Source organism: Hemibagrus wyckioides, linkage group LG21 (assembly GCF_019097595.1).
Source record: "Hemibagrus wyckioides isolate EC202008001 linkage group LG21, SWU_Hwy_1.0, whole genome shotgun sequence".
In the NCBI taxonomy this organism is placed as follows: domain Eukaryota; kingdom Metazoa; phylum Chordata; class Actinopteri; order Siluriformes; family Bagridae; genus Hemibagrus; species Hemibagrus wyckioides.
Window position 1 is genome coordinate 18,148,724 of NC_080730.1, and position 14,718 is coordinate 18,163,441.

Sequence of the window (14,718 nt, forward strand, 5' to 3'; positions counted from 1 at the left end):
TCTCGAGAGAGAGAGAGAATAGGGTTAGAGGTGTTTAAACCACTCTTTACAACCATGCTGGACAGAAAAGCCTCTCAGAGCACAGCACACCTCGGGCACAGGATCATTCGAACTCTTAAAGCTAAAGAACATATTTCAGTTGCAGTCCTCTATTTTACTTTGAAGCAGCAGATAAACTGCTTACACAGCGCATTAAACCGTCGCATTTTAACAACCCAATGCACGCTCTTTATCCAGTTGGTTTGTTTGGGTGGACCCTTAAACTGAGCTTTTAACAGCTGCTATTGGAATAGACTCAAATGGATTAATCAATGTGTGTGTGTGTGTGTGTGTGTGTGTGTGTGTGTGTGTGTGTGTGTGTGTGGAGCAGTCTTCCCATGTGAGCAATGGAAGCAGACCCAAAGTATAACCTTCTCTCACAGAAGTGTCACATATGATACTTCCTAAAGCCCAAAGCCAAATATCATCTGATCTCTCTCTCTCTCTCTCTCTCTCTCTCTCTCTCTGGTGGATGGTAGGATCCCCTCTCTCCCCTCTCCCTGCTCTCCCTCTCATCTTCCAGCTGATCGGCACTTTTTCCTATTAACCCAGTAGAAGTGTTCGATTACAGAACACACATCACGGCCGATTTGCGTTCGCTGCCTTCTTAAAATACACGTCTTCCCCAGTGACACAACTCCAGCTCAGCGTTTAGAAACTTTAGAAACCTTTAACCTTTTGCACATCACACGCCGCTCTTTAATACAGGCCGGGAGGAGTGGATGCGCTGTGCCGTGAGGAGCATGCGATATACTCTGCGGAGCTTTAATCTTTCATCACGCCAACGTTCATGAGTTTCCCAAAAAAGGTCTTGGTAAGATGATCAGAGACGTATCCCGCTGTAAGACTGTAAATCTGTGTGTGTGTGTTTATATTTAAAGTATTCACCCCCCCGGAACTTTTCTCCATTGAGTAATGTTGAAACCTGGATTTGAACAATATCTCTACAATGCTCTGGGTCAGTACACGGTACACAGTGAAAGCTAACTTTGGCTGCAATTTAAGCTGCAAGCTGCTTCTGGGAAATGCCTCTATCAGCTGCGCACATCTGGATCCGGACTCTCTAGCTCAATTTCTGTCAGATTGTCTGGAGACGGCAGTTTTCTTGCCACAGACTGAGGTCTGGGCTTTGACCGGGGCGTTTTGACACTCAGTTTTTAACCCACTCCAGTGCAGCTTTGGCTGTAGTTTGTATGTTTGGGGTTGTTTTGTTCTGGTTCTCTTGGCCCAGAAGGTGAAGTGATGTCTTTTTACAGACGGGAACTGGTTTTCTTCTCTCCATTTATCTTTCCCTCACTCAACAACCAGTTGAGTCCCAGTTTCAGGTCATCAAAAGCAAAGCATCCGAACAGCACGATGCTTCCACCACCATGCTTCACAGTGTCTCATTTAGTCATACCTGGAAAGCTTTTTCTCACAGTTTGCTGATTCTCCAACATCTTTTGCCCAACTTTTATTCTTTTTCTCGCCACGTGCAAACGCCACATGAACGTTGCCTTTTGTGTAGCTTCTCCCATCTGACCCGGGGATCTCTCAAGCTCCTTCTCTTGGTCTTTTGACACTTTTGCGGAAAACAAACTAGCCCTTGTGTGTAGTGACACGTGTGTGTAGTGTTAACTTCCAAGCTTACATCTTTAGGTTTTTAACATTCTGTGAATCTTTGTGTGTAGGAACTTTCTTAACATTAGTTAGGATTTTGAACATTTCTCAGACGTCCCACAAGATTAATTGTACAAAAATAAATAAAACATTAACAGGTAATTATTGGCAAATTGTTAGGAAACAAGAAGAAAACACTTCAGGACATGTGGTTAGAGGAAAGTAATAACAGTAAGTGATTGTTGATTCATTTCCTTTGTTGCCAAGTCTGTTTTCTTTACCTCTCACCTTGCAAATTTATCACAATAATGAAGGTGATAGTTTGGTTGTGGGGGGAGGGGTTAACGTTTATACCTTTTTTATGACCTCATAAGTATAAAGTTGAAGCTTTCCTTGTTTGACTTTGTTCAACATTTTATAAAATATAATATCTGCTAACTCTCCAGCTCCTCTTGGGATACTCTTGGTCACTTGGTGCAGTAATGTGTCTCAGATTTTTGGTCTTCGTGATGCTTTTTGATGAGGGTATGTACCTTCAAAAAAACGCTCCAGTTACTCATTGGTTGGAAAAATTGAAGGGGTTTTACACTAATCACTGTTTTCATTTTTAATTAATTCAATGAACTTGTTAAAATATCTGAGCCAAATCCTCTACACAGTTGCCCTCAGTTTCAGTCAAAAGGTAGTCTTTGCTCTGTTTAGATTTTATTGGCTTGTTTATCAGGGTTGTATTCTTCGTCAGCCAGCCGTTGGGTTTTATATAGTGACCCCATATCTGTCCCTTTCATAGAAATCGTGTATATATTTCAGCATGATGTTAAGGGATACTCCTCACAAGCCCTCCTGGATTTCTGTCTTAAGCCTACTCAGCGTTTAGCCTTCGATCCCTCGCTAAGCTCTCCGCTATCTCTGCTATTAGCATCAAGGGAGACGTTCCGACTTTGGATCTTTCCTAAGTACAAATGCAGGGATTCCCGATCGGAATATCCTTCTGGAGTTTTTTAACTCACGGCAAATAGCTTTAACAGAAGGGGACAAACTTTAGTGCTACACGCTCAGAGAGAGAGAGAGAGCTGTTCCATTCGGAGTCGGCGATTGCGGAATTTTTCTTCCAAACGGGCCACAATCGATCGTGCTGCTGCTTTGCTTTTTGGCAGCGCTGTGCCTCCTACACGTCTCCAACCCTCAACTGTTTATAGCTGCAGAACAGCACACGGTGTAGCGGCTCTGCGAGTCGTACACTAAATCAAGACAGACAGCTTGTATAGAGATGTGAATTAGCTCGCCAAGTGCACAGAAATCAGCCACACTTTAAAACATTTGTTAAAGAACGGAGCAGAGAATAACCAAATCCATCTCATTGTCACATTTTACCCATCATCAGAATATAGAGATCCTCGACATGGTGATCCTGTCACACTGAATTTTGCTTTTTGCAAATTTTGTGAAAATCATCATCATCATCAGACGATGTTTAGTCATTGGCATTTTCCAAACAGAAGAACCACAAGATCTGGATCAAATCCACGCTTTACAGCTTTGATTTCATTCTTCCGTCTTTCCTCTTAATGTCTTTTTATCTTTTTAACCAGACGCATCCTTCTCGTAGTGCTTATTTGGCTGAGAATGGAATAAAACTAGCACTTGTGTGGAGAAACACATGTGTAATGTTAGCTTCCCAGCTCATATCTTTAGGTTTGATAAAATTCTGTAAATCTTTGTGTGTATGAACGTTCTTAACATTAGTTAGTCCTGTGATAGGATTTTGAAAGTTTCTCAGACGTCCCACAAGATTAATTGTGAAAATAAATTACAAACCAAAATTAACAAGTAATTATTGGCAAATTGTTAGGATACAAGAAGAAAACACTTCTTGGACATACGGCTAGAAGAAAGTAATTACTATAAGTGATTGTTGATTCATTTCTTTTGTTGCCAAGTCTGTTTTCTTTACCTCTAAGCTTGCAAATTTATAACAATTTAAAAGTTATGAAGGTGATAGTTTGGTTCTGGGGGAGGGGTTAACGTTTATATCTTTTTTATGTCCTCAAAAGTATAAAATTGAAGTTTTCCTTGTTAGAATTTGAACTGAAGCTCTGCTAACTCTCGGGCTCTTTATCATGCAGTGTAACTAGTTAATAGATAAAAGACAGGTTGCTCTGTTACTCCCCTTCAGATCCTGTCATTGCACTGATACAGTCCTGACATGCCGTCAGAGCGCTTGTCTTAGCATCCAGTGTCTTATTTCTTTCTCCTCTCACTTTCTTATGATTCCGCTGCCTGTAGGAACCCGCCCGCTCAGGAGGACTTGCTCACCTCCCCCGGAAAAATAACTGAGCGGATCCTGGAGTTCTCCGGCTGCCAAGATCCACCTCGCAGGCCTGCCTAACCTTAAGGGTTTCGAATTCCTGCGAGCTGAACGCTTATTTGATTAAACTGACCTAATCCTGATGGCCCCGAGCGTCCGGGGAGGACGCTAGTCGTTATGCACTGACAAATTGCTCTTATGAAGCGGGACAATTCGCTTTCAATCCCAGGAAAGGGTTGTTTATCCGTCTGCTTGCGCTAATAGAAATATATCCGTCCCTTACGCTCGCTCGTCTGAGTTAACGCCGCATATTTCTGTCAGACAGACTGAACTCGTTTCACACCATGTCCCGTTTCCCTATCCCTTTTCCCCTTTCTGCCAAAACGATAAAAGGGACGATGTGAAATTCCAGGCCACTGCTTTTCTCTCGTCCCCGAGCACGAGTTAGAAGCGCTCGAGGAAAGTCTGCTGAGCTGTGCTGAACTTTTGGCCAGATCCACCTGGCTGAAGCAGGCAGGAGTTTCAGCCATCAGCAGCCCCTGGGATCCATCGCTACACAGCGCAGAACACATGTTCATCTGAGAGAGCGTGTACAGTGTTGCGTGTGTTTGTGTGCAAAAAAAAAAAAAACGGCTTGGATGAAGGATCCTGGATCGGAATACATTCCACGAGTAATTGGATAGTGACACGATGCTCCATGCTTTCTGACATGAAAGTCAGTGTTCAGGAGAGAATCAGTGTGAACTATTTCAAATAATCTACACGCAATAAGTATGTAATAAAACATAATCAATGAGGGGTTGATTATTTTCCTAGAACAGCACATCCTAAAGGGTTCTTTTCCTCTTATACCATGTTGAGGTTTTGTTTATTCTCCTTTTAAATAGTTAATAATAACTCCTGTTTTCAGGAGTCTTGTGGAACGAGGTTTGAGTCGCTAGTTGTTGTTCAGTCAGCTAGCTAGTCTTCTGGAGCTAATTTTTTCCTCCAGTTGCTAGCTGCTGAATCAATTTTCTGACATTACAGATCATATGTAACACATCCTGAATCTTTTTATACAGAAAACAAACATACCGCTTTTATGACAAAACAATAAAACTACACCGGTCGTTTCACCGTCCATTTACCCGCGGTCTGAACTCCATGTACTGGCTAGCGATATTACGGCGCTGGACACAGAAAGCCAGAGAGCTCGTCTTCTTCTCTTGGACTCTTTTGTGATAATGAAAGCAAATAAGCAGACTCCGTCCGAAGCACCTGGACTTACAGAGTGCCAAAACTCAGCTGGTGTTAATGCTGTTACTCGCACCACAGACAAGGAGTGAACAGGGAAGAAAGGTGAAAGGAGAGGGAAAAAAGGACTCCGGAGAGAGTTAAATGAATAGAGTGTGTGAGAGAGAGAGAAAGAGAGAGAGAGAAAGAGAGAGAATTTTTATTGCTTTGGCTAGAAAGAGGTTTGGCGGTGTTTTTCAGTATTGTGAGAGAGAGCAGGAGGCCAGAACTGGGGGAGCAGGAAGCAACACAAGCACCTGTGATTCTCATTGCAGCTCCCATCTTAATCACACACACACACACACACACACACTACCAAGAACATTTCCACTAATGCTCTCAGCAAACTGGGACTAATTTATTAATGTTATTAAAATGAAAATATCAAGACACCATTTTAGAACAACACTCTTAAGTTTTCTTTTGTATTTGTTTTGTACGCTAAACTTGTTTTGTATGCTAATCCCCCGAAAACCGGACGTCACTTCGGGTAAATCAAGGCAAAAATGACAAAATGTTTTAATCAGCCAATCACTCGGTGTCTGTTGTAGCCACAGTGGGCGAGCTGCTTTTATTGGATGATTTAACGCACTTTATCTGTTTTTGTACTTGCTCTTTTACTGTGTTTTAATCTCCTTTGTTTGTCGTTTTTCTGAGCTTTTGAGTTTTCTTGGAGTTTTGCAGGCATCACTGGATGTAAGTCAGACATTATGGGAGTTTGGAATGTATCCATGTACACAGACGAGTACAAAAGAAAATCAGCGCAAAACCTTTTAAATCTGGTAAAAGAGGGAAATGTAATAAGTGAGAAATGAGGTTTAATGTTTGGAAAATTTTTTCTTTTTTTCTCGGCATGAAATAGGAATTTTCCGACAAAATGTCAAAAAAGAATTTTCTCCTCATCTCTTTAGATCTTTCCAAAAAAAAATTCTGAAAGAATTTCTTAACTCGTTTGATCTTTCTAAAAAATATTCCAACAAAAATTCTCCTCAACTATTTACATCTTTCTAAAAAAAAATAAAAAAAAATCCAAAAAAAATCTTATCAACTCTTTAGATCGTTCTAAAAAAAAAAAAATGCTGAAAATATTTCTCCTCAAATCAAAAGATCTTTCTAAAAAAAAAAAAAAAAATTTCTCCTCAACTCTTCAGATCTTTATAAAAAATATTTCCAAAAAAATTCGTCTCAGCTCTTTAAACCTTTCTAAAAAAAATCCTGAAAAAATTCTTCTCAACTCTTTAGACTTGATACAGTGCACTCATTGCTCCCCATAAACCAGGCCATGGTGAGAGGCTCCACCCAAGATATTGTTACACACACACACACACCTGTCCAACTCCCAGCGTGCCGTGGTCATGGCAACCCTGTTGCCTTTTCCAGATGTCTGAGAGTTATGCGGTCCATCCCAAACACCCCAAACCACCCGACCCCCAAACTCCTGGCCTGAGATCAAAAAATCCTATACGAGTTAATGCCCACTGCCTCCCAAATCACACACACACACACACACACACCTGCTGCCAACATGGACTATATCAAGACCTGGAGGGTCACTCATTCACATCCTATTCAAACCTCAGACATAACCCCATGCTGGAGAGAGGAAGAGAAACATGATTTCAGGTAAAGACAAACTCCAGCTTGAAATCTGAGTCCCTTTTTAATTACTGCACAGCTATACATGTTAACTGTCTTAAATCTCCTCTTACACTGCAGTGATATGAGCTCTAGTCCGGGATTAACTACTACACAGTGTATCAGGTTACACAGGAGGAAAAGGACACAGTCAGAGGGTTAGTGTAGACACAGGGTTTTTTATTTATAGTAAATCTGTAATTTCTTTTGACAAATGAACCCCCTTTAAACTCCCAGGAGTCGTCCAGACCTTCCCTTCCCTTCCTTTCCCTTCCCTTCCCTCTCGTTCACTCTTAATAATTACACACAGTCCGTGTTATTTTCCCGGTAGTTCATGAATAATTCATAAATTGTGCCTGGAGTGATCTAAGAGCATCGAAATAATAACTGTTTTTTTCCCCAATGATAAAAAAATTGCCAGCATTCCTTTGTGCTACATTATAACATAGCAAAGTTTCTTAACAATCCCAGTATGAGGGTAATGAGCTAGACCTGCCTGCTCTTTCGATTCCATTTATTATTATCAGTAAAGCAGATGAAGCACAGATTGGTTTACGACTGATGAGTTGGATACACGAGCGTCTTGTTAAAGTTGGACAAAAAATAGACACTGTGTTATTTTTAGTTATATTGCGGGGTCAGTGTAGTGGTAATGAAATCATTTGCTGTAAATCTGCTTATAGTGTATTTGCAGCCTCGTTTTTCACGGCCGCTCTGTTCCTCCGTGTTCTCATTCGCGCCAACTGGCGATCTGATTGGGCGAGAGATAAGAAGGCTGCCTTGTTGATGCTTTCCTTCGAGTAGCATGCGAGAGTTGTGGTGGAGTGTCGCATGAGCATGTCCCCGTGACTCAACTGTTACTATAGAAACTTTACAAAATTGAGAAATCGCCAACACAGGTTTATACTGTATGCATGACTTACGTTTATGACAGTGTTCTAGTTTATAGGTACATGTAAAGATCATCAAACGAGTGTAAAGTGAGGGTTTTGTTATCTGACTGACCCGTAATATAAGGTGTTGTCCGAGGTGGTGGTCTGAGGCCTGTCTTTCTTGCCCCTTGGACAGCATGTGTGTATGTGCGAGTTCGTGTGTGTGTGTGTGCTTTGTTTGCTTTGGCAGTTGTGTGAACATCCATCAGAGCACCTGCCACTGAGGCGCGTGTGAAGGCCAGGCGCTCAAAAGTAGGGCCACGTGTCACCAGCCGCACCCTAAAAGGGTGACAATGGCTCTGTCCTCACCCCTTCTTACCCCTCCTCAACCCCTACACCCATGGACACAGAGAGAGAGAGAGAGAGAGAGAGAGAACAGGTGTGTGTTTTTAATAGAGCTATGTAAAGCAGACATGTTTTGCCATGCCTCGTATAAGTGAGGTAACGTAAGTAATGATCGTAAGTTTTGAGGCAGCCCTTTGAACTTCGGAAAGACTAAACACAATCTAAAAGAGGACGGGTTTGATGAGGTTAAAGTTATATCTAGCGTTCCACTGACCGGGCTTGTACTTGACTTCATTGGGTTCACTGGATCGCAAGGTCATGCTGGTATTCAATGAATTGAATCATTTCGTTCATCTGCAGCTTAACTGAGCCATGCATGTGTCGCTCATTTATTAAAAAGACTCGAGGAAATATCGCAAACATTTGTCTGATTTGGAACGAAACAGCAGCGAACCATTCGGAGGCCGAAAGAGTCATCTCTCTATTGAGTCGAATCAAATTTGACTCACTGAACGAGCACAAATCTGACATTTATATGAGTGTGTAAATCAGGTGCATCAGTTGTGTTACGCGTGCCTCGGTTTCTTGTTACTCCTGGGATTTTTTTTTGTTCTCCGGTCAGTTTCAGTTATATTTAACATGAACACAGTAAAGTGGCCTGGGCATCACAGACTGGGTTTTGACGCGACGTTAGACATAAGACACATGAGGAAAAGAAGCTCTGGGGTTTCTCTCTGCTATCTCTCTGAATGTGACCAATCAGCAACAAGATTGGTCAGTAAGGACCACCCCCTTTTTGTTTTGTTTTTTATATGAAATTTATTAGGTTATATTAGATAAAGTACAAAGTGCCATCATATAGAATCATCCATTGGTAAGGAAGGATAAAGTGGAACACACACACACACACACACACACACAGTGTCCTTGTAGAGAACACTCAGCCGTGTGTCCATTCAGGTCTGTGTGAGTGCAGCGTGGGTCACAGTGGAGTGTGAGAACCTGAGATAGAGATCGCTCCTGCAGCGACTGACCGGTGAAAAATGCGGCTGGGGTGGAGAGGTGCGCCGGATCCGTTCTCCCTCGCTCAATGCCAGCGCGAGGACACAGAAGGACATTCAGAGTCCTTTCACTCGGCCGTGGCATCTTCCAACACCTGCACTGCTGCGCTTTTGTCCCCGGCTCGCTGTGTGTGCTCGGCCCTACATTAAGGCCACTATGCAGGAAGGGAACTGGCTTTGTGTGCCTGAATAGGTGAGCTGGTAATGGACTGATAATATCTCCATGACCTCTCTCTCTCTCTCCCTCTCTCTCTCTCTCTCTCTCTCTCTCTCTCTGTTTTTTACTCAGCCTTTCTCCTCTGATACTCTCTCTATTGCACTTTGTCTGCCTGCCTGTCTGTCTGTCTGTCTGTCTGTCTCTCTCTCTCTCTCTCTCTCTCTTACTCAGTCATTCTCCTATGATATTCTCTCTATTGCACTTCATCTGTCTGTCTCTCACAACAGAGAAGAAAGGGAACAATATAAAAAAAAGAAAACTACATTCTTATACTCTTAAGCAGCCTCTCTCTTACTGACTCTGTATCTCTTGCTACATCACTCAAAATTTCTTTCTATTTTACTGTCCCTTTCTCTCTCTCTCTCTCTCTCTCTCTCTCTCTCTCTCTCACCCTGTCTTTCCACCTCTCTGATTTTTCCAGATTTTCTTCACTTTTCCATCTGTACCATTCTGTCTCTGTCTCTCAGAACCAGTTTTTTTCTTGTCTCCTTTATTTTCCTGTCTCACTCCTCACCTGTCTGTCTGTCTGTCTGTCTGTCCCTTCTAATGTCTCTGTTCTGTTTCCTTCACTGTTAGTCTGCTTCACTCTTTCCTTTATTTCTGTCTTTCCTCATTTGCATTCATGCTGCTCTGATTTTGTTCCCACTCAAATTTCCTCTTTCACTTTACAGTGTGTGTGGCGTGTCCCAGTATGGTGTGTGTGTGTGTGTGTGTAGCAGATCTCCTTGTACACAGATCTTGTTGCAGATGTATGGTAATAAGATGTAGAGTACAGAAAGTTGGTGTGTGTGTGTGTGTGTGGAGGTGGATGTGCTGTAGGAACAGGCCGGTGTCGGTCTGTTCCCCGGGGAGTAATCGGCTCTCCTGTCCGGCCCGGCAGCAGACAGCAGACATCACTGCCTCGTTCTTTCAGCATGTGAGAAGATCTCTTTCTCCTCGCTCCGTATGAAAGACTCTCTTTCTTCACCAGCTGAAAATCCAGCAGGTAACCAGATCCACAGCCACGGCATGTCTAATACACACCCAGCACTCGTCTTTTCACTCCTCTCTCTCTCTCTCTCTCTCTCTCACTCTCTTTTTCTGCCTCAGTTCCCTCCCTCTCTGCCTCTATCTATCTATTTCACTTGCTTGCTCTTTCTTTCTGTCTGTCTGCCTGCCTGCCCCCCCTTTTCTCTTTCTCTCTCTCTCTATCTATCTGTCTCTGCATCAGTGCCCTCCCTCTCTGCCTGCCTGTTTGCCTCTCTCTCTCTTTCATTCACATTTTCTGTTTTGCCATTCATCTCTCTCTCTCTAGCTTTCTTTTTCCCTCTGTCTAACCTCTTTTGTCTCTCTCTCTCTCTCTCTCTCTCTCTGTGTCACACACACACACACACACACAAACACACATACATATACACACAGTGCAGGTGTCTGATTTTCATTAAAATTGCAAATTGAAGTGGATTCCTTATCAGATAAGATGGAACATTTGGGACTCGGCCCTCTCTCTCTCTCTCTCTCTCTCTCTCTGTGTCTCTCTCTCTGTCTCTCTCTCTCTTTTCATCACTCGCACTCTTTTAGGAAGTGGGCCGCTGGAGCGACGCTTGGCTGGAGGACACTAATCTCTCTGATGAGCCTCAGCCATGAGGATAACAAATCACCTCTGAGTGAAATGTTAAAAAGGCCGGGCGAAATGGCAGGAATCTCATGTTGCGAGAGTTGGAGCCGTGATTATGTTACACGATATGTATCACAAAATGTAGCACTGAGATCGTGTTACACTCCGAAGCCGTCTTCAGTGTGTTCCTCTGGGAGAGTCAGGGACAGAGCTATAGAGAGCTGAAGCATGTAATACACACTGATCTATAACCAATAAGATGTGAATCCAGCCATTACACAACCGTAGCAGCTTCAGTGTTATTCACGTGATACATATATAATATAATATAATATAATATAATATAATATAATATAATATAATATAATATAATATAATATAATATAATATAATATAATGCAGTTGTGCAGTCATTCTCAGGAAATTATAACAAGGAAATAAGGTTTCTTCTCATTTATTAACATTTTGAACATTTTTTTTTTGAGCCACCGACTACAAAACACTTCATTATTTCCTCACCTGCTCTTTATTCAATCGTTATCGTAAAATATTATTAAACCTATTTCTGGACTTTCTATTTTATTTTTACTTACTGTCTTTATTGTAAACATAAAAGTATGATTAATTACTAGCTGTGCATTATAGATAGATAGATAGACAGACAGACAGATAGACGGACAGATAGATAGATTTCAATAGATAGAGAGTAAGACAGATAGACATATAGACAGACAGACAGACAGACAGATAGATAGATAGATAGATAGATAGATAGATAGATAGATAGATAGATAGATAGATAGATAGATAGATAGATAGATAGACGGACAGACAGATAGACAGACAGACAGACAGACAGACAGATAGATAGATAGATAGATAGATAGATAGATAGATAGATAGATAGATAGATAGATAGATAGATAGATAGATCATGCTCAGTTGAATGTCTGAGAGCAAATGAGGCATTTTACAGCTTGTGGAGAGAATGAGGATAAACGGGGGAGAATGGAGAGAGAGAGAGAGAGAAAGTGTAAGAGAGAGAGAGATGGAGAGAAAGTGTAAGAGAGAGAGAGAGTTTCCTTAGTTTCCACTCATCTATCGCTCTCCCTCCCTCTTCCACTGATCTGTTGTTCTTTCATGCTCACTTATCCCAGGACTCTTTATTTACAGCACACTCCCAATGTGTGTCTTTACCTTTCTGTACATGTATAATGTAATAACCCAGATCTCACCCAGAGGACCCCCCCCCACCCCCCTGTTGTGTCTGGCTTTGTCCTCAGGGATCACAACCTGCACCCAGATTCCTGTGAAGCCGCTTTGTGCAGCGTCTGTTATTAAAAGTGCTTTAAAACGACATGAAAATTGAATCAGATCGAGCGGTCAGTGGATGCTAAAATCACACAAGCTTGAAAACTGGAGCCTCTGTATGGAAAAAAAGGCGATTCAGGGCGCCTGTCAAGCACCTGGCCGTGTGTGTGTGTGTGTGTGTGTGTGTGGGCAGGGCAGGGTGGAACAGAGCAGCAGCTATGTCAATACCATCGAAATGCGAATAACAAACAGCTGTCACTCCATGCGGCGTGTTTTCGCGTGCAGTCTAATGCATATTTAACTCAACAAACCTGCTTCCCGTGTACATTTCTACACCACACACGCCTACATCAGGACACAAAACATTCGCAGAGTGAAATCTTAATCCGATTAAGGTGAACGTTACTTGGCTTCGGGTTTGAGGGAACGGCAGCAGGTTCATTAAAGGTGTCCTAGCTGCGTGTCCCGATGACATGGCTTTTACTTCTCCAACGTTTACAGTTCAATTGTTCAAATGTTTATGGAGCATTTTTAATTGATACAAACCAACCTCCAGATGTGGATTTTCGAGCTCAAGCCAGTCAAAGGTGACTGCTGAAGAGAAACTCTGGGGAATTTTTAAAAACTTTAGCAGGAAAACTCCCTTTAAACACTTATTACACAGTTTAATAGAGTTCTCTCTTCACTGCGGGGTTAAAAACACTTACTGTTGCATATTTATTGGATAAATAGACGGACAGACAGACAGATAGACGGATAGAAAAATAAATAAATAAAAATAAAGATAGATAGATAGATAGATAGATAGATAGATAGATAGATAGATAGATAGATAGATAGATAGATAGATAGATAGATAGATAGATAGATAGATAGATAGATCCATTAATCTACTCTCTTGACTTTATTGCTCAGTGGTGTATACTGGGGTATATTGAGAATAATAAATGATATTGTCCACAAGCAGAAGCTCTCTAAACCACGTGCTTTGGAAGCAGCGCCACGCGTTCTTTCTAAACGTTCTGGTTTCCGCTCCTCAGCCGTGATCGAAGGCGTCCTGATGCACAGGATTTCCGCTCGGTTCTGGTTGGTTAATCGCAGCCGCTGAATGCAGCTGGACCGGTCCGACTATGGCCTGTTCTCACGACAATCACGCTATTCCTACAACACCTGTCAGTCTCAAGCCAACACATGTTCCACACACATTCCTACACACACACACACATACACATACACACACACACACACACACACACACACACATACATACACACATACATACACACACACACACACACACACACACATACATATACACACACACACACACATACATATACACACACACACACACATACATATACACACACACAAGCTGTGCTTTTGCATTTGTATGATATAGAGTGCGTATCAAATGATGATAATATGGCAAGTTTGTTTCTTATTATGTACAACAAGGGTAGAACGTATAAATTAGAGACGGCACCGATCCGATACGCACGGATCAGAATTGACCCCGATTCTAACAACGTATGACGGATCAGATATCGGGGATTGGATTTAGAAAGGAATTTTTGGCTGGAACTGGGAACATTTGCATGCATATAAAGAAATGTGTGTGTGTTAAATATCATTTTTCTCATATAAATAATTGTATATATATTTAGTTTAGTTTCTGTTTCTATATTTTTATAGCTTGGCAGTTAAAAAAAACATTGGATGAGTATCGATACCGGCTGATACTTAAAGTTTTAGTGTCTGAAGTAAAGAAAAAGTAAAAGAAAAATCTATCCATCCCTCCATCCTCCCTTCCTCCCTCCCTCCCTCCCTCCATCTATCCATCCTTCCCTCCATTTATTTATCCATTTATCTATCCTTCCTTCTATCCATCCATCCATCCATCCTTCCTTCCTTCCTTCCTTCCTTCCTTCCTTCCTTCCATCCATCCATCTATCCGTCCCTCCCTCCCTTCCTCCATCCACACACACACACACACACACACTTCTGACTGATCAATGAGATTATTGTGTATTTTATTAATATTAGGTTTATCACTATCTGAATCATTCAGTTTAAGAGGAGAGTCTCAGTAGATCAGGGGTTCGATCCATTCACTGCTACCGAGGTGTAAAAACTGGGCCGCAGAGGGTTAAAGGTGAATCAGGGTGCGAGAGCTTCTCGGTGTTTCTCCTTAGACATGCAGCAGAAAGGAAAGAGAAGCCTCTCTGCTCTTTGTTGTAGTTCCAGCACAACGCATGGTTTTGTTCCAGCGCTGCACAGCTGCACCGCTCCTCTCGCACAAACGGACAATTGAGCGTTTCCAGTTGCTCTGACAATCGCATTTTTTTCCTCTTCAGATCTGCGCCGTGTGAAAACACACTCCAGCGACTCGGACACAGCAACAGGACGACGACCGATGCTTCATTTCCTGTTCCGAACTGCGACAAAAACATTATTGTGTA

At 42.1% G+C, this 14,718-nt stretch overlaps 1 pseudogene; it reads right to left on the reverse strand.

Moving 5' to 3' along the window:
* The window catches only part of LOC131342855 (kelch-like protein 10), a 35,388-nt pseudogene that overhangs the window by 8,084 nt on the left and 12,586 nt on the right, over positions 1 to 14,718 (reverse strand).